Source organism: Rattus norvegicus, chromosome 4, assembly GCF_021556685.1.
Source record: "Rattus norvegicus strain SHRSP/BbbUtx chromosome 4, alternate assembly SHRSP_T2T, whole genome shotgun sequence".
Lineage (NCBI taxonomy): Eukaryota > Metazoa > Chordata > Mammalia > Rodentia > Muridae > Rattus > Rattus norvegicus.
In genome coordinates, this window is record NC_141537.1 from 108,757,763 (window position 1) to 108,780,651 (window position 22,889).

A 22,889-nucleotide genomic window follows, 5' to 3' on the forward strand; every position below is an offset into this window, starting at 1 on the left:
ATAGGTCCCTTAAATAGGAAGAGTAATGTGGTCTTATAGGTGGTTCAGCTGTCTATTGAAAATAAAAAAAGAGAAGAAGTAGCAAGTCCTGTTGGATATCTTTCCACATATTTGTATTGTAGATAAGAAGACAAGTTTTATTGTATTCTAAACAAAAAAATAAAAATTTCACCTTTTATTTCTACATTTTTACTTTATTTTACTTATTTTTACATTTATTTTTGGACTAACACAATCTGCTGATGAAGGATAGAACACTTGCTTTGGATTTAAACTTTAGAATTATTTTAATCTCTTGAGAGTTGAAATTACAGATGGAGAGGATGTTTTAAGATCAGATATATAGACAGATGATAGATGATAGATGGTGATAGATAAATAGATGATAGATAGAACTATAGATGCTGTGTATGTTTTTGTGTGTTCCAGCCAATATAAATCAAAGAAAACAACATATTGTGTTCATTGTGCATCTTTATATACATTTTCATCATCTGATTATTCTATATATAATTCCCCATTAACTTAAAAGAAGCAGTACTTAAAGTTTTCACATTAGTAGCCTGGCTAGATGCCCGAGTATTACAGATGCCATGTCCTGTGGTAGAAATATGGAAAGTCCCTCCTTAGTGTGCTCTAGATATCTCCTGGTTTTAGCACTAGAATGAAATTTTATAGTTTGTATTACTCAAATCAATTACCAGGACCGCTGAAGAGAATCAACTTAATTCATCAGAATGATGTGTTGCATAATAATATGAAATTATAGAATTATTATTATTATTATTATTATTATTATTATCAAACAAATAGCTCAAATTACAGCAAACCCTTGTTTACTTAACTCTGTTGGTCAAACTTATTTCTAGGACTATTCTTTTTATTTCTTCCTTTCCCATTTAGTCTAAGAAGAAATTGCTTGAGAAAAAGATAACAAACATCAGGCTGTTCTCCAAAACAACACATGGTATAACTTTAGAAAACCAATATTAAGACTATTACATTATTTTCCAGTAAGATGCATTTGACAAGTCAACTCCCGTTCACAAAAACATGGTTATATTCCTGTTGAACAGCCCCACTCATGTGAGAGAAAACAGTTGTCTATAACTTTCATCTTCTTCCTCAGCTTCTTTTTCATCATCCTTCATCAACTTCAGCTGGTTATCCCCTATCTTCATTCTTGTCATCATGCAGCAGTTCACCCTCCTCAGCAGAGTCATCAGCACCTGCCTCAGACTCCATCTCCATATCAGTTTCACCTTTCTTCACAGACACTGATCTGCTCTTCTTCACACTTTTCATTCTACATCTTTCTTTTTTACTTTGTTCTTTTTCAGTTTTTCCAAGCTTCCCAGCAGAGGCTGCACCTCCTATTTTAACTGAATCAGCTTCTTTTAGTGGTCTGAAGGTCATCAATTTTCAACTTTCCCAACTTCGAAGAAGATCCCCATTTCCATTCTTCTTCTTCTTTTTTAATTAACTTGAAGATTTCTTATTTACATTCAATTGCTATTCCCTTCCCCGGTTTCCACGACAACATCCCCCTAACCCCTGCCCCTCCTCTTCTTTATGGGTGTTCCCCTCCCCATCCTCCCCCCATTGCCGCCCTGCCCCCAACAATCACTTTCACTGGGGGTTCAGTCTTAGCAGGACCCAGGGCTTCCCCTTCCACTGGTGCTCTTACTAGGTTATTCATTGCTACCTATGAGGTTAGAGTCCAGGGTCAGTCCATGTATAGTCTTTAGGTAGTGGCTTAGTCCCTGGAAGCTCTGGTTGCTTGGCATTGTTGTTCATATGTGGTCTCAAGTCCCTTCAAGCTCTTCCAGTTCTTTCTCTGATTCCTTCAACAGGGGTCCTATTCTCAGTTCAGTGGTTTGCTGCTGGCATTCGCCTCTGTATTTGCTATATTCTGGCTGTGTCTCTCAGGAGAGATCTACATCCGGTTCCTGTCAGCCTGCACTTCTTTGCTTCATCCATCTTGTCTAATTGGGTGGCTGTATATGTATGAACCACATGTGGGGCAGGCTCTGAATGGGTGCTCCTTCTGTCTCTGTTTTAATCTTTGCCCCTCTATTCCCTGCCAAGGGTATTCTTGTTCCCCTTTTAAAGAAAGAGTGAAGCTTTCACATTTTATCATCCGTCTTGAGTTTCATGTGTTCTGTATATCAAGGGTACTTCAAGCATTTGGGCTAATAGCCACTTATCAATGAGTGCATACCATGTGCGTTTTTCTGTGATTGGGTTACCACACTCAGGATGATATTCTCCAGTTCCAACCATTTGCCTATGAATTTCATAAAGGTATTGTTTTTGATAGCTGAGTACTATTCCATTGTGTAGATGTACCACATTTTCTGTATCCATTCCTCTGTTTAAGGGCATCTGGGTTCTTTCCAGCTTCTGGCTATTATAAATAAGGCTGCTATGAACATAGTGGAGCATGTGGCTCTGCTGTATGTTAGGGCATCTTTTGGGTATAGGCTCAAAACGGTATGTATAGCTGGGTCCTCAGGTAGTTCAGTGTCCAATTTTCTGAGGAACCTCCAGATTGATTTCCAGAATGGTTATACCAGTCTGCAGTCCCACAAACAATGGAGGAGTGTTCCTCTTTCTCCATATCCTCGCCAGCATTTGCTGTCACCTGAGTTGTTGATCTTAGCCATTCTCACTGGTGTGAGGTGAAATCTCAGGGTTGTTTTGATTTGCATTTTCCTTATGACTAAAGATGTTGAACATTTCTTTTGGTGTTTCTCAGCCATTCGGCATTCCTCAGCTGTGAATTCTTTGTTTAGCTCTGAACCGCTTTTTTTTAATAGGGTTATTTGTCTCCCTGCGGTCTATCTTCTTGAGTTCTTTGTATATTTTGGATATAAGGCCTCTATCTGTTGTAGGATTGGTAAAGATCTTTTCCCAATCTGTTGGTTGCCGTTTTGTCCTAACCACAGTGTCCTTTGCCTTACAGAAGCTTTGCAGTTTTATGAGATCCCATTTGTCAATTCTTGGTCTTAGAGCATAAGCCATTGGTGTTTTGTTCAGGAAATTTTTTCCAGTGCCCATGTGTTCGAGATGCTTCCCCACTTTTTCTTCTATTAGTTTGAATGTATCTGGTTTGATGAGTAGGTCCTTGATCCACTTTGACTTAAGCTTTGTACAGGGTGATAAGCATGGGTCGATCTGCATTCTTCTACATGTTGACCTCCAGTTGAACAAGCACCATTTGCTGAAAATGCTATCTTTTTTCCATTGGATGGTTTTGGCTCCTTTGTCAAAAATCAACTGACCATAGGTGTGTAGGTTCATTTCTGGGTCTTCAATTCTATTCCATTGGTCTATCTGTCTGTCTCTGTACCAATACCCTGCAGTTTTTATCACTATTGCTCTGTAATACTGCTTGAGTTCAGGGATAGTGATTGCCCCTGAAGTCCTTTTATTGTTGAGGATAGTTTAAGCTATCCTGGATTTTTTGTTATTCCAGATGAATTTGCAAATTGTTCTTTCTAACTCACTGAAGAATTGGATTGGTATTTTGATGGGGATTGCATTGAATCTGTAGATCGCTTTTGGTAAAATGGCCATTTTTACTATATTAATCCTGCCAATCCATGAGCATGGGAGATCTTTCCATCTTCGAGGTCTTCTTCAATTTCTTTCTTCAGAGGCTTGATGTTCTTATTGTACAGATCTTTTACTTGCTTGGTTAAAGTCACACCGACGTACTTTATATTATTTGGTACTATTATGAAGGGTGTCATTTCTCTAATTTCTTTCTCGGCTTGTTTCTCTTTTTGTGTAGAGGAAGGCTAGTGATTCACTTGAGGTAATTTTATACCCAGCCACTTTGCTGAAGTTGTTTATCAGCTTTAGTAGTTCTCTGGAGGAACTTTTGGGATCACTTAAATATACTATCATATCATCTGCAAATAGTGATATTTTGACTTCTTCTTTTCCAATCTGTATCCCCTTGATCTCCTTTTGTTGTCTTATTGCTCTGGCTAGAACTTCAAGAACTATATTGAATAAGTCGGGAGAGAGTGGGCAGCCTTGTCTAGTCCGTGATTTTAGTGGGAATGCTTCAAGTTTCTCTCCATTTTATTTAATGTTAGCAACTGGTTTGCTGTATATGGCTTTTACTATGTTTAGGTATGGGCCTTGGATTCCTATTCTTTCCAGGACTTTTATCATGAAGGGGTGTTGAATTTTGTCAAATGCTTTCTCAGCATCTAATGAAATGATCATGTGGTTTTGTTCTTACAGTTTGTTTATATAATGGATCACGTTGATGGTTTTCCGTATATTAAACCATCCCTGCATGGATAATATTGGTATGATGAAAGTCTGATAGAATTCCGCACTAAAACCGTCTGGACCTGGGCTCTTTTTGGTTGGGAGAACTTTAATGACTGCTTCTATTTCTTTAGGAGTTATGGGGTTGGTTAACTGGTTTATCTGATCCTGATTTAACTTCGGTTCCTGGTATCTGTCTAGGAAATTGTCCATTTCCTGCAGATTTTCAAGTTTTGTTGAATATATGCTTTTGTAGAAAGATCTGATGATTTTTTGAATTTCCTCTGATTCTGTAGTTATGTCTCCCTTTTCATTTCTGATTTTGTTAATTTGGACACTCTCTCTGTGTCCTCTCATTAGTCTGGCTAAGGGTTTATCTATCTTGTTGATTTTTCTCAAAGAACCAATTTTTGGTTCTGTTGATTCTTTCTATGGTCTTTTTTGTTTCTTGGTTGATTTCAGCTCTGAGTTTGATTATTTCCTGCCTTCTACTCCTCCTGGGTGTATTTGCTTCTTTTTGTTCTAGAGTTTTTAAGTGTGCTGTCAAGCTGCTGACATATGCTCTCTTCTGTTTTTTTTTTTTTTTTTTTTTTTTTTTTTTTTCTGCAGGCACTCAGAGCTACGAGTTTTCCTCTTAGCACAGCTTTCATTGTGTCCCATAAGTTTGGGTATATTGTACATTCATTTTCATTATATTCTAAGAAGTCTTTAATTTCTTTCTTTATTTCTTCCTTGACCAGTTATTGTTGAGTAGAGCATTGTTCAACTTCCACGTACATGTGGGCGTTCTTCCCTTATTGTTATTGAAGACCAGCTTTAGGCCGTGGTGGTCTGATAGCATGCATGTGTTTACTTCTTTCTTTCTGTACCTGATGAGGCCTGTTTTTTGACCAATTATATAGTCAATTTTGGAGAAAGTACCATGAGGAGCTGAGAAGAATGTATATCCTTTTGCTTTAGGATAGAATATTCTATAAATATCTGTTAAGTCCATTTGGTTCATGACTTCTCTTAGTCTGTCTATATTTCTGTTTAATTTCTGTTTCCATGACCTGTCCATTGATGAGAGTAGGGTGTTGAAATCTCTTACTATTATTGTGTGATGTGCAATGTGTGTTTTGAGCTTTAGTAAGGTTTCTTTTATGTATGTAGATGCCCTTATACTTGGGGTATAGATATTTAGGATTGAGAGTTCATCTTGGTGGATTTTCCTTTGATGAATATGAAGTGTCCTTCCTTATCTTTTTTGATGACTTTTAGTTTAAATTTGATGTTATTTGATGTTAGAATGGCTACTCCAGCTTGCTTCTTCAGACCATTTGCTTGGAAAGTTGTTTTCCAGCCTTTCACTCTGAGGTAGTGTCTGTCTTTGTCTCTGAGGTGTGTTTCCTGTAGGCAGCAGAATGCAGGGTCCTCATTGCGTATCCAGTTTGTTAATCTATGTCTTTTTATTGGAGAGTTGAGGCCATTGATGTTGAGAGATATTAAGGAACAGTGATTATTGCTTCTGTTATATTCATATTTGGATATGGTTATGTTTGTGTTCTTTTCTTCTCTTTGTTTTGTTGCCAGGACGATTAGTTTCTTGCTTTATCTAGGGTTTAGCTTGCTTCCTTATGTTGGGCTTTACCATTTATTATCCTTTGTAGTGCTGGATTTGTAGAAAGATATTGTGTAAATTTGTTTTTGTCATGGAATACCTTGGTTTCTCCATCTATGTTAATTGAGAGTTTTGCAGGATACAGTAACCTGGGCTGGCATTTGTGTTCTCTTAGGGTCTGTATGACATCTGTCCAGGATCTTCTGGCTTTCATAGTTTCTGGCGAAAAGTCTGGTGTGATTCTGATAGGTCTGCCTTTATATGTTACTTGATCCTTTTCCCTTACTGCTTTTAATATTCTTTCTTTATTTTGTGCATTTGCTGTTTTGACTATTATGTGACAGGAGGAGTTTCTTTTCTGGTCCAACCTATTTGGAGTTCTGTAGGCTTCTTGTATGCTTATGGGCATCTCTTTCTTTAGGTTAGGGTAGTTTTCTTCTATGATTTTGTTGAAGATATTTACTGGTCCTTTGAGCTGGGAGTCTTCACTTTCTTCTATACCTATTATCCGTATGGTTGATCTTCTCATTGAGTCCTGGATTTCCTGTATTTTTTGGACTAGTAGCTTTTTCTGCTTTACATTATCTTTGACAGTTGTGTCGATGATTTCTATGGAATCTTCTGCTCCTGAGATTCTCTCTTCTATCTCTTGTATTCTGTTGGTAATGCTTGTATCTATGGCTCCTTGTCTCTTCCTTTGGTTTTCTATATCCAGGGTTGTTTCCCTGTGTTCTTTCTTGATTGCTTCTATTTCCATTTCTAATTACTGCAACTGTTTGATTGTGTTTTCCTGGAATTCTTTCAGAGATTTTTGTGATTCCTCTCTATAGGCTTCTACTTCTTTATTTATGTTTTCCTGTGTTTCTCCTAGGGAGTTCTTAATGTCTTTCTTGAAGTCCTCCAACATCGTGATCAAATATGTTTTTGAATCTAGATCTTGTTTTTCTTGCGTGTTTGGATATTCAATGTTTGCTTTGGTGGGAGAATTGGGCTCCGATGATGCCATATAGTCTTGGTTTCTTTTGCTTGGGTTCCTGTGCTTGCCTCTCGCCATCAGCTTATCTCTGGTATTACTTTGTTCTGCTATTTCTGACAGTGGCTAGACTGTCCTATAAGCCTGTGTATCAGGAGTGCTGTAGACCTGTTTTCTTGTTTTCTTTCAGCCAGTTATGGGAAGAGAGTGTTCTGATTTTGGGTGTGTAGTTTTTCCTGTTTACAGGTCTTCAGCTGTTCCTGTGGGCCTGTGTCCTAAGTTCAACAGGCAGGTTGCTTGGAGCAGAAAAGTTTGTCTTACCTGTAGTCTCAAGGCTCAAGTTTGCTCGTGGTGTTTTCGTTATGAACTCTCCATGAGGGCAGCAACCAGGAGGACCTGCGCCCCCCTTTCTGGGATCCCCCGTGCACCAGGGTCCCAGATGGCGTTTGGTGTTTTCCTCTGGATTCAGACATGTGGGCAGAGTGTAGTCTCTTCTGGCTTTCCAGGCGTGTTGCCAGTTCCATTCTTCTAATTGAATCCATTTTTAACCTTTATTGATGTGTTCCCTGACAAACACTGGCATTTGGATGTCATCAGAGCTCAAGCAATAGGAGGAGGAAGAGGAACACGTGCTGGGTAACTATACATCCTGTGATAATAATCCCATTGAGAGTCCCAGTCCCAGTCAAATGAGAAACCATACATCTCTGTTGTATGTCGTTTCACACCTGCTTTTCTGTAGAGAGCTGGGACGTGCCTTGCCTCAAAGATGGCACTGGTTTCCGCCTTCCACCCTCCCAATGGTGAGCGCTCCTTGCAGTAAACAAGTCCTTATTTGACTATGTCTTCCTGGCCTGCTAGCTTCCGCATAGTGACAGCCTATCTACATGACCCACGTGGCTTGCTAGGACTGGCCAGTGCTAGCTATTTAAATGTGGTGCAGGGCGTTCCCCGGGGAGAGAGAGTCAGAAGAGAGAGAGTCAGAAGAGATAGAGGTCAGAAGATTGTATCAAGGTTCCTGAGTAAAACTGCTTGAAGAAGATCTCCTGTGGTCGTGTCTTCCTTGCTGGTTGAGGTTGGGCGTGACAAGTGGTGGCCTATATGGAGAATCCTCGAATCCACCGTAAAAGGTTTTAACTCTCTCTGAGATCAGAACTTCTTGCAGTCAGGGCAGCGCTGGAAAGTTCCCAAGGTAAGGTGGGACAATAAGGACCACGGGAAATAAGCGGCTATAAAGTCTCAGGGTAGTGAGCAAGTAAAGTTCGCGGTAGCAGCGAACCGAAAGTAAAGTTCATGGTAACAGCGAACCGAAAGTAAAGTTTGCGGTAGCAGCGAACCAAAAGGAGACAATAAAGTTCCCAGGTTTTGGGACGAGGGTTAAGTTCTCGGATTGAGACTATAAGGTTCCCGGTTTTGGGACAAGTTAAGAGGGACGTAGCTTATACCCGGAAATCTGGAGAGTTTTCTGCATTACTACAGCCATTGTTACTGTTAATAGCAGTTTCTGCAACCACAGCCATTGCTGCAGCCATATCCCGTACCTCCGTAGTACAGACTGTGGCAGCTGTAAGTAATTTATCCACAGCTGTAAGTAATCTATCTGCAGGTGTTGCAGAAGCTTTAGATGTTCAGGGTAATATTAATAGTCAGTTAAAAGCGCGAATTTTGCTGCTGTATCAGTGGGTCGATTTTCTCCAGGAACAAGCGGGTATTATGATGGGTGTGACTTTGAGTTTTATGGTTATATTATTACTCTGGGAGAGAGTACAAGATACAAGCTTTTCCGGTTTCAGACTAAGGAACACAGTATTTTGGGAGAAAGATTTTGTCCTTGTGCTTTTAAAAGGTGTGATTAGGCTCTGGAAACCTCACAGAGTCATACTGATCAGATTTGATAGAGGTAGACCGCCTGAAAAATTTATTCAGGAGCAGCGAACTGAAAGCAAAGTTCACTGTAACAGCGGACCGAAAGTAAAGTAAAGTTCGTGGTAGCAGCGAACCCAAAGTAAAGTTCTTGGTGGCAGCGAACCAAAAGTAGCAAGATGCGCAGTGAATTTAGCCGTAGCAGCATAGAAAGTTTTTGTCATGGGGACTTCACAGTCTCATCCAATTTTTCTGGCTCTTCAAGAGCTGTTTGAGCGAAAGAAACTAAAAATAAAAAGAAGCGCCATAGAGAGATTTCTGAGTGAATGCGATGCCATTGCACCCTGGTTCGCAGTCTCTGGTAATCTCATGGTGGCGAGCTGGGACAAGTTAGGGAAAGACCTTGATTTTGCCCGGGAACAGGGGACTCTAAGACCTGGGGTCCGTACAGTATGGCGCTTAGTGCGTAGCTGCCTTGAGGATCAGAAATGTTGTCAGGCAGCTATAGAGAAGGGGCAAGCTGCCCTAGAAATGCTTCAAGAGGAGGGGTCAGAAAAGGAGGGAAGCGCAAAGGAGACAGACTCAGAAAAGACAGATACAGAGGAGGAAGCAGACGAAACAGATTCAGAAGAAGAGTTACAAGAGTTGATAGATCAAATGCGGAAACAGTCTCTAAGAAATAGACAGAAGAAGAAAAGGAAAAAGCCTAAAATGGTGGCGGAACCTCCTGGGCGGTTCCCCTCGGCTCCTCCTCCCTGCAATGCTGTAGAGGGAGGAAGTAGAGTTTCCGGTAGTACATTCTGCCCAGAAGTGTGGAAGGCAGTCCGCACAGAACTACATCTGGCCTATCCTGTTTATATGGATGCTAATCAACAAAGGTATCATGAACCTTTAGACTTTAAAGTGATCAAGTCCCTGGTGGAATCAGTCAGGACATAAGGCATTACGGCCTCATTTACCATAGCTCAGGTTGAGGCCTTACACAGATTTTGCATGACTCCTAATGATTGGACCACCCTGGTGCGAGCGTGCCTTAGTCCAGAACAGTATCTAGATTGGAGAGCTTTTCTAATTGAATATGCCAATGAACAGGCTGCTGCCAATTTTTGGTGTTCCCGAGGCCCACTCCTCTAATTGGTCTAAACAGTTGTCAAGTTATTTTTTTAGGTAATTGGACTGGAGAATTCGATTTCTTAATGGATCAGCTACGTGTAGCCATCGTGACCATGAACTCCACATGTGCAGATGCTGGACTGGCTACAGGATTGTCACCTTGGATTGCTGCTGCTATGAATCATCTGAGGGAGTGGGTGGGTATGGGAGCCCTAGCTGGACTCTTGCTGCTGGTCTCCCTAGTGAGCCTGTGGTGTCTCTGTAGAATGAGGTTTGTTCAGAGGCGGCATGCGGCTATGGTGGTACAGACATTTATAGCCATTGAAGCAGGACAGTCCCCTCAAGCCTGGCTTACGGTCATTCAGAAGACCTAGTTGCACCTCGCCCCTGAGTATATGTGAGTGACCTTGCCCAGCGACAGGCAACTTTCCTTCTACCTAAGGCATGGAACCTTGTGGGCGACGAGGTGTCCTACGACGGGTTTAATGAAGGGATGTCCCTAAGACGGGGGGCGGGGGGAGTCACCACGCTCAGTGGTGCCTTTGCCTGCTTGATTAATTAAACAAAAAGAGGGAACTATAGAGAGCTGCGATGTGCCGTGCCTCAAAGATGGTGCTGGTTTCCGCCTTCCACCCTCCCAACGATGAGCGCTCCTTGCAGTAAACATGTCCTTATTTGGCTATGTCTGCCTGGCCTGCTAGCTTCCGCATAGTGACAGCCTATCTACATGACCCACGTGGCTTGCTAGGACTGGCCAGTGCTAGCTATTTAAATGTGGTGCAGGGCGTTCCCCGGGGAGAGAGAGTCAGAAGAGAGAGTCAGAAGAGAGAGAGTCAGAAGAGATAGAGGTCAGAAGATTGTATCAAGGTTCCTGAGTAAAACTGCTTGAAGAAGATCTCCTGTGGTCGTGTCTTCCTTGCTGGTCGAGGTTGGGTGCGGCACTTCTCCTCAGTTCACTTTTGGATCAGTAGCCAAGGTAATATCTAAAACCTGGCCGGCAATCATTCTGCCATATTCTACAGCTGCAGCAGCTCGGGCACTTCTTTCATTAACACACTCGACAAAGGTAAAGCCCTTATGTACAGTGCAACCCAATATTTTGCCATACTTTGATGGTCACCACATCAGACTTCTTGACCACCAGAATTTTGAGATTCCCAGTAAAATACAGGACTTTCTGGTCGGGGATCTGTTTTGTTGGTAACATTATTGACAATCTCCTTTAATGATAAGGTTTCTCATAAAGCTGAAAATGTGACTGAATATCAAAAAAAAAATCTCACAAGAGGAGGAGAGAATAAAGAGACTGCCTCTCCTACTATGGGTCTATGCCAAGACACCGGAGCTGCAACAGCAAGGAACCACAGCACCGTTAGCTTTCCATCTCTTCACAAAAAATCTAGGACCATTCTTAATGTCTTGATAAATTCATTCAATAATTTGAAGAATTTTTAATCCTTCTTTCTGGATTCATTTCACCCTTACCTATATTTTATCACTGACTTTCCCATGATAAACTATTCCTATCTGTCCTTTCCACCCAGCAGCTGGTTGAGTAAAGAATGATCAGCATTTAATTTCTGGCTCACTTATAGATGTTTCATGATAAATAAATACCTAACCATGGTCTTATTTATGATAATTGGGCAATTCCCTGACATTTATGTAGGCTGACATAACTACAGCTCATCTGAGGTCAGAAAATCACAGTGGTATCAAAAGCAGAGGTAAACTTATTGTGTGGAAGACCTTACAAGCAAGATAGTGAAGCAGGGAAGCCATTGGAAAAGTGAACTAAGTGAGAAGTGGTGAAGGCTTATTGGATAAAATTCAGTGATGTCACAATAGCAATGCAATGAGTTACAGCTTGATCGTGACTGCCATGTTGTCTGTGCTAAATTTCAGATCAGAATAATAAGTGAGCTCAGTTAAATTGCTGATGCCTTTGTTACTGGAAATCTTTTAAATCTATCTATATTAAAAATAGTAAAAATAATACTTACCTTGGGAATTAATTTTCTGAGGTATAAAGGGTTTACTATGCCATTAAAGTCGATCTATATCTAACATGATTAATGCTATGTATGTATTAAAAAACAAGTAAAAGTATAAATCATGTATGCCATATCATAATATAAACCAGTTTAGTATCCATAATTCATAATGTAAATCATTTTAGTATTTAGATAATTATATGCATATCTTTATATATATGCATTAATGGGCAATAAATAAAAGTGGATATTTTTGAGTTTAAGGTGTGGTTCACTGTAGATACCATATGAATTATTTGAGAGAACCTGGATTTGCTTACTGTCACACCACACAGAGACACACACAGACTCAGATGAACACACTCATACACAGACACAGATGAACACAGACAGAGATGAACACACGCACAGAGACATAAATGAACACAGACAGACAGCACACACATGCACACACACACACACACACACACACACACACACACACACACACGCTATCCATATTGTTTCTATTCTCATGCACTAGACTTTAAGGCCATAGTCTAGAAATGAACAAGTCTTGTTGGTATTTTTTATTACTACTGCTGTTTATTAAAATACATACAGAAACAGAGAAATACATAGACATCAATGCACACACACACACACACACACACACACACACACACACACACACAGACAAATGCAAAGTCAGAGCACTTAACAGTTCCTCTGTCTGACTTGTTTCTCTATTCGAGCCAGAGGAATCTTTCTCTGTTTCCACAAAGATTACTGTAAGTTTTGAGCATGCTTCTGATCTGGATCAGTACCTCTGGTAGAAAAATAGTTTTTTATTGCATTCAGGGCAATGGTTTTCTAAATCTTTGGAAACTTCTACCATTCAGCCTCTTAATGATAAAACATGAGTTTAAGTGAATATGCTCAAAAATATTTGTTGAATTGCTTTTACTCCTATGAGGAAGAAAAAAGAAACTTTGACATATGGAAAATAGATAGTTGACTTCTTTTCCCACTGTAAAGAATGTAGTTAACAAAACAGAAGCCCTTGAAATATTCTTGGGATATTTGCTTTTCAATAGTGTGTCTGAGCCTTGCTAGGTAAGACAAATGGCATTTCATTACATGGGAGTTTGACTAAGCACTAGTGAGAAACGGCCTGACAGTATGATATTCAAGAAGCCAGTGCAGAGCTGTCTGAGCATTATATCATACATTTTCAAAGAAACAAATATTAGCATCACATGAGGCATCGACACCGCTGATAAGTCACATGTCTTCTAAGCTATTAAAAGTGTAGTAGAATATGCATTTCATTAAATTAAGGCCTGTTGATCATCACAAGGCAAGAATTTCAGATCTTCACTGTGTATTGGTGAGAAACTTCAAGACAAGGAAACAGACCAAACTGGACTGGAAACAAACAAACAAACAAACAAACAACAAAACAAAACAAACCCCCAAACACCCAAAGTGTTCTGTTGTTTACACAGAGAACTCATCCATTTCGCCCAACTTTGTAAAAGAAAAAAAAGGAAAAAAAGGAAAGTGAGAGACATGTGAAAAGAGATTCATCTCAAAATAAACACATGTAGTTATGTGGTATAACTTTATAAGCCTTAAAATACAGGGTATTGAGACATTCTGGCCATGGCTTACATAAGTAAATCACAGGTGCAACTTAGTCTCTATTGTTTTCCTAATTAGAAACAAGGAATGAAACTTGAAGGAATTGGTACATATTCATGGAATGGAACCCCAGCAGAGACAGTCTCTGGTTGGCCAGGGCACAAATCCCTGACACTATTCCTGATGATATGTTATGTGTGTAAACAGAAGCCTAGCATGGCTGTCCTCTAAGATGCTCTACCAGCAGCTGACTGAGACAGATGCAGATACTCACAGCCTTACATTGAATTGAGGTAGGGACCTCTATGGAAGAGTTAGGGGAAGGAATGGATGGGGATAAAAAGTCCATAGCAAGACAAACAATGTTAAATAACCTGCACCCTGGGAGCTCTCAGTCAACATCAAAGAGCATAACCTGGCTGGTCAGAGGCCCTTAGCACATGTGTAGCAGAGAACTACCTTGTCTGGGCTCCATGGGAGAGGATGAACCTAACACTGTATAGACTGGATGCTTCAAGGTGGGGTGATGCCTGGGGATGGGTACACTCTCAAAGGAGAAGGGGAGGGGAAGGGGTGGGAAACTGTAAGGCGAATAAGGAGCAGGGCAACATTTGGGGTGTAAGTAAATAAAATAACTTTTAAAAGTACTGGAAAACAGGTAACTGATAATTTCATTAAATTTCATATCCTGTTTGGTTTGGATCTTAGCTATATTTTCTCTTCTGATTACAATTTCAAATTATTTTATTATAGATTAATTTTCTTTGATATTTTGTTCTTTTCACTCTCTGTTATTATTTAAAACACCTTCTAGGATGTTTGTCTTTGTTTCTATCATTGTTTCTCTCTCTCTCTCTCTCTCTCTCTCTCTCTCTCTCTCTCTCTCCTCTCTCCTCTCTCTCAATACTATATCAATATATAGTATTATATGAAAACTCAATATATTTTGGAGTGTGTGTATCTGTGTGTTTGTGAGAGAGAAAATTGTGTGTGTGTGAGAGAGAGAGAGAGAGAGAGTGTGTGTGTGTGTGTGTGTGTGTCTGTGTGTGTGTGTGTCTGTGTGTCTGTGATGGTATTTCAGCATCTCTAAATTACTATCACTGCTTAGGGATTATCATCAATTGTAAATGAATGCACCCAAGAGATTGGTTTTTATTTCAAAATAGAATTTTAAAAAGAGTCAAATTTACCTTAGATAATATTTAAATATTATTTTATGCCTTTATTATTTTTATTCTTATTCTGGAGCTTTTAAATCTTTCTGTTTAAGATGAATGGTTGTCCATGGTGACTGTTCTCTGCAAAAGTCTAATTCTTGAATGAATTTAGCATTGTTGACAGATACTGATAATATCTAAGGAATGGTTGAAGAAAGAGAGGCAAAATAAACCAAAGTAAACAGAGGAAAGAATTGGGCTTTGACCTGGTTTCAGTGAAGGGCATTTGTATTTTGGGAAGTTTCCATGATTTGCGAACTCTTTAAGATCTGGGATAAAAAAGGTATGCCATCACAGATGGAGGAGTAAGCTATTTAATCCTTCAGCAAAAGCTGTGATGCATGCCCTGGCATCCCCTGGATGTCTTTGCAGAGTGGAACATCAATGTCTCTAGAAACCACTTTTGTACCTGTAGTTTGAGTTAATGCCTAGATATCTCTAGTAAATGCCCCTTTCCTTTTTTCTACTATGCAATATAACTGTCAAAATAGTATGTTCAGTCATTTATATTCATTATCTTAATATATTTGATGTCATTCTTTCAAGAAAATGAATATGAGCACAAAAAATCTCCTTAGGAAAGCAAATATGAATGTAGAGAAGGAAGCAGGAACTCATTCTGGAAAGGGAAGATGAGCTTTCTCAAGGTGTATTGTATAATTGTTTGTAAAGACGCCTCCAAGAAAGTCTGGTTGTATCCTTTAGTTTTAGTCATTAGATGTGTTTTATGCCTCTTAATGATAATTGCTGAATACACAACTGTTTGATACTTCTCTGAATGAATTAGAATTTTTCATCTTGCATATGTTTTAAAAGGTAGGAGTGAGACTAGAGGTGTAGCTTAGTGGCTGAGCATTTGCCACACAGGTAAAGCCACCTAGATTTGTACTTAGGAATGAAAATAAAAATAAAATAAAACCTCCATAGTAAATATGATACAGTAACAGAGACCGTGAATCATGCATCTATCTTCAGAGAATTTTGTGAATAGTTGTTTTCAGAGTATTTGATGCATATCTGAAGCTGTTCTAAGAGCTGGGTTACAAACTTTCTAGTTACTTCAACAAAGAGCTTATTCTCTAGAGTTTGAAAACTATAACATGAAAAGTAAAGGAACAGCAGTATCAGTATAAAGAGTGGCTGACTAGTTAAAATTTATTTGTCAAAGCAAAAAGATTGTTAGTAGAGCTGCATACACAATCCGTGTGGTGACCATCAATTTGAAAGTTGCAAATAAACTTCATCTGTATAATCTATAATAATCAATCAATAATGGTTTTTTACATTTTTGGTTTCTAATGGTCATTTGCCTCATATGTCTTTCTGTAAGTTTTATACCTGAGGAAAAATATAATTCACTGCTTGGTGCATTTAACTAGAAATATGTTTGCAAAGTACTTGAAAAAATATCTACTACAAAACTCTGTCTTTAGTTTTGTTGACAGCACTGAATGGAAGCCTGCTCAACTGTCAAACATCATTAGATATCTTTACAAAGCCCATCTTTAATGCCACCTTGAACATTTCATTTGCCCTGTTTGAAACATGTTTTTAAATAATGATTGACTCTTCTAAGAAATAGCATCCTGTAAGTCTATATTAATCTCACTCAGAAAAAAGGTTTTATTGCTTTTTTTTTAATTACTTAGTTGAGCTGGAGAAATGTCTCTATGGTAAAGACTAGATTCTGCTTTTCTCAAGGATGTGACATGGGTTTTCAGCACCATCTAAGCTCTGGTTGACTCCATTCCACTGCTCCTACTGTTCTTGGTGACCCTCATATTGTATTGGCATCTCCAATAGACTGGGGTCTTCTGCTACAACTAGACTTCACCAATAGCATCTCATAGGCTCAATTGATGGTACCAAGCCTCAGCTTTTTCACATGATCCCTTAAGGCCTGGACCATTAGCTGCAAATGAGACTGTACCTTCATCAATGGCCTTCTCTGACCTCTCATAGTGCCAAGCCTCAGCCATTCTCTATGACCCCTTCATACATTCAAAACCAGTACCAGCTGGCTGCTTCTTACACATTACTATGTCAAGCTGCAGCACAAGGTACAACCTAGACTATCTCTGGAACATAGATTTTGTTTGTTTATTTGTTTTGTTTTCTTTTGTTTTTGCTTTTTTGTTTTTGTGGTCCCAGAAAACAATTCTTCTCAATGACACGGTCTCCTCTTAATCACTGCTAATTTCTTAGCTCCAGGTAACTGCCATCAATTATCCCACTAACCCATTATGTTTTTTCTCTAAAAGCCAGAACCACATGGCTGAAGCTACTGAGTTCTGCTGGTTACTGGAGCTGGAACCCCCATCCCCCTTGTTCCATTGCATTTTCCTCAAATTTCTGTTTTTGCAACTACTTTACTGCCTCTGTTTGGCTGTTCTAGAAGTTGCTGTCTATATTGCAGATTTAGAGATTTGTATGGCTCTGTCTCCTGAATACTGGCATCAAGTCTTGTAACACAATGCCTGGAATTAAATTTTTCTCAACATAAAACTTGTTCTATACCAGGCTGACTTTGAACTTAGAGATTTACTTGCCTCTGCTTCCTGAGATTAAAAGTGTGAAGCACACCAACCTAGGACGTAAGGTAAGCTGGGTATGATTTTGCCCCAAAGTCACCAGTCTTCTAATCTGTTTATGGTCGTGAACATAGGATTCGGTTCCATTTTGCTTGCTGTTGCTCTTTTATTACTTGAACTATGCATTTTATACTTTTCCTTTCTCAGCTTACTCCTTTCCACTAAAATGCTCTTCATAAGACTAAAACAGAGAACAAAAATCTCTGATGGGCTTCTTTGAGACTTCCTTTGTCAATGCAATTGTTATAAACCACTTTACCTTAGCCTCAGATAGACTTCAAAAAGGGGTAAAAAGCAGCCCCATTCTTCAGCAAAACAGTCCACAAAAGCAGTCTCTAAGCCACATACTGTAATTGTTCTCCAATGAAACATCTTAGGGTAGGTATGCACAGTTCAAATCACTCAGCAGCAAAGTCTTCAATATTCATATGTGTAGGCATGGACTCATAGATTCATGTTTAAACAAGGCTATGGGGGCCAAGGAGTGGAATGTTGTGGTGTGAATATGCTTGAATCAGGTGTGGCCTTGTTGGAGTAAGTATGGTCTTTTTAGAAGAAGTGTGTCACTGTGATTGCATGTTGTACTGTGATTGTATGTTGTAGATCCTTGTCATAGCTGCCTGAAAGCCAGTCTTCTAGTGGCCTTCATATGAAGATTCAGGACTCTCAGTTCCTCCTATATTATATCTATCTGGATGTTGCCATGCTCCTGCTATGATGATAAAGGACCGATCTTCTGAACTTGTAAGCTAGATCAAGTTAAATGTTGTCCTTATGAAAAAATAAAGGAATAAATGGCTGTACATATTTTAAAGATTGTAACATTCATATTTTTGCTCCTTTTCATAGATGCATACTGTTTGATATTAAGAGACAAAAGATACCATGTTCATCTCTAACAAGCAGAACTATTACTGATTCAATTAACTTTTTGATCCATTGTTGAACATCTGTGAGATAATGGAAAAAATCTGATTAAGTTACAAATTGAGCCCATATTACTATAGAGATATGGATATATTGCAAGTTAGATGCTCTACCACCCTTGGAAAATGTTTTGAAAATAATTGTTAAGTCTATTTCAGGTAACAGCACTGTGGGAATATGAATTCCACTTGAGCAATGTAAACACAACACAATTGTCTTTTTGTCACTCCTCAGAGCTACTTTTATGATTTTGAAATCCAACTCAAACTTACAAGCATGGTCCAAACTTTTTAAGTGACCCAACATTATTCCCTGATTGGATTTGAGTGGAGAAAGCATTCTAACAGGAGTAGGAAAACTTATGAGTAACAATATATTTTCCAGGGTTATGAGGAAAGGGACCCAGTTCAAGATACCTGTGGGTTTGAATTCTGAGGAGAGTCCACTTCTTAACAATAGCTGTAGAAAAAGTTAGGCAAATATGAGAAAGGAGACAAAGGGTTTCCATGTAGACCATTTTATAAGCATTTTAATGTCAGTAAAACTGGGCCTTTTCTCCCAGCTTAACAGGTATCCAAAACACTAAGGTAAAATTTTCCAGCACACATGTTTTCTGAGATATGTAAATATTCATTTTTCTTTTAATTTTTTCTTTGGTATTTATAAACATATGATAATTATATATAATAATCTACTTGCTTCACTGTATCATTTGTTCTCTTTTCTTTTTATTGGATATTTTATTTATTTACATTTCAAATCTTATCTCCTTTTCTGATTTCCTCTCTGGAAACTCTCTATCCCATCCCCCTACTCCCTGCTTCTATGAGGGTGCTCTCCCACTCATCCACACACTCCTGCCTCAGTACTGGCATTCCCCTATACCGGGGCATCAAGTGTTCAAAGACCAAGGGCTTCTGTAAAATTTTATAAATGTATATAACATATGTGGATCACAGTTAACCCATAATTCTTTTTTGTCCCTTGATCAGAACTGTTTTATTTCTCATCCAACGAGTCCCCTATCCACTGTCAGTATTTACATAATTATTCTATGGAAAAGAAGATTTAACTAAGTTATTTCCAGGAACATGGGATCTTACTCATGGCTACAGCATCCAGTAGGTATTAATTGCTATCCTTGGATAGAGTTATGCCCATATGCCCAAAGTTTTAATGATACGATAAACATACTATTTAATAAAGTAATGCTATTTTTTATTATTGTTTAACTCCATGTTTTCTTCTAAAACAAAACCTTGATATATCTCTCTAAAGATCTACCAATCTCTCTAAAGAATGAGATCCTTAGTGTTTCTCTTAAATATTAGAAAATGTGGCCAAGCAATACATACTCTTAATAATTTCACTGAACAAATTAAAAACAAAGGGCAACCAACCACTCTTGATTTTCTATGGCATATTATTACAATAGGGAAAATTATTACAGTCATGAATTATACAAGTTCTTAAAAGATGGTTCAAATTGAATTATCCACATGAAACAAATTTTCAAATTTTTATTGTTTTCACTTTACACATATCGAGAAAAATTTGATGGATGTCATATTTTATCTTTGGCACATGCATATTGATTCAGAAATAATTTTCAAATAAAACAGAAATAAGAAACATAGCAATAAGAACAAAAGCTGTTTCTATATTCTGGACTGTTGTGAACTGAAATCCTTAAAGAAGATGCACTGGAGTTAGAGATCCTGAAGAATACTGGGGAACCAATCATACACCATCACTGTAGCAAGATGGAATGATGCACATGTAGCCAGAATATTCTCAGAATAACTTTATTTCTTTGACTGTTATTTACTATTAAACTTTGTGTCTGAGATAGCATTGCAGTCCTGAGGTGAAACTTCACAGATGGACTGTTCTGTTAAAGTTAGTGAAGGGTTAGTCTCTTCTATCAAGTCTATAACTATGAGTGATTAAAATCTGAAACATGTGCAAGGAATCTCTCTCACTGTGATAGCTCAAGTCTATGGTGTCCTCTATTGTATCTGGTAGATAGATTGATTTATAACTTCTTCTCAGCATCTACTACAGTTGAACATGATAAATAACGTAGCACAAATTTTGATTTTCAGGAGCTAGCTACTCATATTCTCCTTGGAATGGCTGATTTTTACTCTCTTTGGACAAAGATTTATTGTTTACATGAGCAAATAAATATTTAATTTTTGTTTTAATAATATACTAAAACACAAACCATAAATACAAATCCTTGAAAAATAGTAAAATAAGGATGATAAAATATTGAAAATATCATGCTTTAAGTGAACTGAAGAGTAACCCCATTGAACCATGACAAGGATGGTTTTGTAAGAAACATATGTTATGGGACATATATTGGTAAAAGTCTGTAATGTGGAAAACTTACACTCAACATTTAACAAAATATACCCTATACAGAAAAATAATGTGAGAATCAGTAATGTAACATGGCAAAAGGGCTAAATCAATTAAAAGTAGGTATGGGTATGACATCTCTTTGAACTATAAATTCTATTGTAATAAGTTAAAATTGTTAAAAGAACTAAAATTTAAAGAAAAAAATTGGAATTGTTGATTGAAGATTTTTGGTCTCCCTGTGAATCTATACTACAATTCTGAAATTTTAAGGAAAATAATAAAGTTAAAAGTCAATGAATTTGACATGATGGTGCCTACTACAATTCTCACACTTGAGAGGCAGAATCAAGAATTCAGGATATCAAGATGGTCCTTGGTTATATGGAAAGTTTAAGGTTTACATGGTCTATATAAGAACTTTCAACAACAATAATTTCAATAACAATAGTAATTACAGTAATAATAATAATAATAATACCCTTTTGGTTATAAAATACAACAACAACAACAACAACAATAATTAACGAAAATAAAAATACATTTGCAAAAAAAAATAGCTGTACCTACTTCCAGGGTTACTAAATGCTCACTTATATTCTTTTCTTCTTCTAGGATTATTATGTAAAAGGGATACATGTATATAATTCAGGGAGATGAAATACAGGAAAAATGGGTTTTACAGTAAGGTATATTTACTTCAGGACCATAGAGTCATTCATATGAATAGATCTATCATTTTATTGGGTTTCTTGTCCTGCCTGAATGAGAGAATAAAACTAGACGAGCTTACTAATAAAGATATGAACTTAAAGGATAGTATCTAACTGCATATATGTGGTATCATTTACATAAAAGATCAACGACATCAACAGCACTTAGTTGGTGTAATCACTCTGGAAAATTCAAACTTTCTGAATTTATTTTGTGCCAAGAAATTTGAACAGTCATTGTATTTATAGCAAGAGTAGCAGATGAACAATGAGGTTAGAAGGACTTGTGCACCAGTAATGAGAACGTACAATCAAGAAATAAAAATTTTCAGAAGGGAGTACTTCAGACCTTCTCTAGGTTCTGTGTAGAGTTTAATTTGACATCGTTATCTTTTATTCAAGCATGGTGTTACTTGGATATGGTTTGTTAGCTTATAATCAGAAAAATTCTAGTGCTAAAAATGGACAGTTATTATTCCCTCCTTTATTGAAAAATTTCCATCTGCTCATTTATTTCCCACTTACACAGCAGGCCTTCAACAAATTCTTAATAGTCCCATTCTATTTCTTCCTTCTTTAATAAAATTAGCATTACACTGATCCCCTATAATTCAAATACACAAGCCTTTTAAGCATGAGCACAACATCTATTTATCTTTCTATTGAATTCAGTTTCCATAGATTTCATGACTGTAACCTCTCTCCAACTTTAAATGAGGGTAATGACATGAACATAAGTAAATTGAACTGCCTCTTTTTTCCTGATTCCCCCAATGCAAGACTTCCTTTTTCCTTTGGAACTTTCCAGCCACTTAAATTCTTCTGGTAGGGAGTCTCTTCATGAGTGTTTTTATGCCTTTGAAGTCATTTCATTGTTTCCCAGAAGCTAAGTAGATCTCCAAATCACAGGGTTGTTTTAAAGTATCATTAATTATCCATGAAATTTTGAGGATTAAGTCACAAAATATTTTAAATATGAATTTCTACTGGGGATATTGAAATACCAAATTATAATAATGAAGCTATAGATAACAACAAAGATCAGATGTAGTAGATTTTGCATATCACGCTAGGTGAGAATTATGAAACTATTTGGACTTTCGAATCATTGCTTGTCAATCATATACATGCCAGGTTCTTATTGCATGCTTTAACAAATCATCTAACTTATGCTCCTAAAAGACCTCTGATGGAACTATTTTTTTATGAGTTCATATCTTTATAATAAGAAAATTTGTACTGAGATAAGAAAATCATTAATTAAATTACTTGTTCAAAGTAAGAGACCTGGATGATGAAGAAACTGTGATTAGAATCTAGGAAATCTTCCTCCATGTTCATGCCTTTAAAATAAATGGTGTAGTCATGCTTAAAAACTTTTATTAACTTACTGTATTCTGCTGTCTTCTTTGGTTGATTATCAATTATTCATCATTCTGAATGGTAATCATATTTTATTTTCTGGTTGTCCTCATTTTCTCCTTTATTATGGTTATATTCCAACACAAATTGCATATTTTTTTAATTTTAATCGGTTTCAAACTTGTTTGTTATATTGTATTGTTTATCCTCTTGATGAATTTGGTCAAATCTTTTGTTTTTGAAAAAAAATCACTATACA

At 37.7% G+C, this 22,889-nt stretch overlaps 1 pseudogene; it reads right to left on the reverse strand.

Moving 5' to 3' along the window:
• Window positions 1-1,082: 1,082 nt before the first annotated feature.
• On the reverse strand, window positions 1,083-22,603 carry Hnrnpc-ps3 (heterogeneous nuclear ribonucleoprotein C, pseudogene 3; annotated as a pseudogene).
• Between the last annotated feature and the right edge of the window lie 286 nt (window positions 22,604-22,889).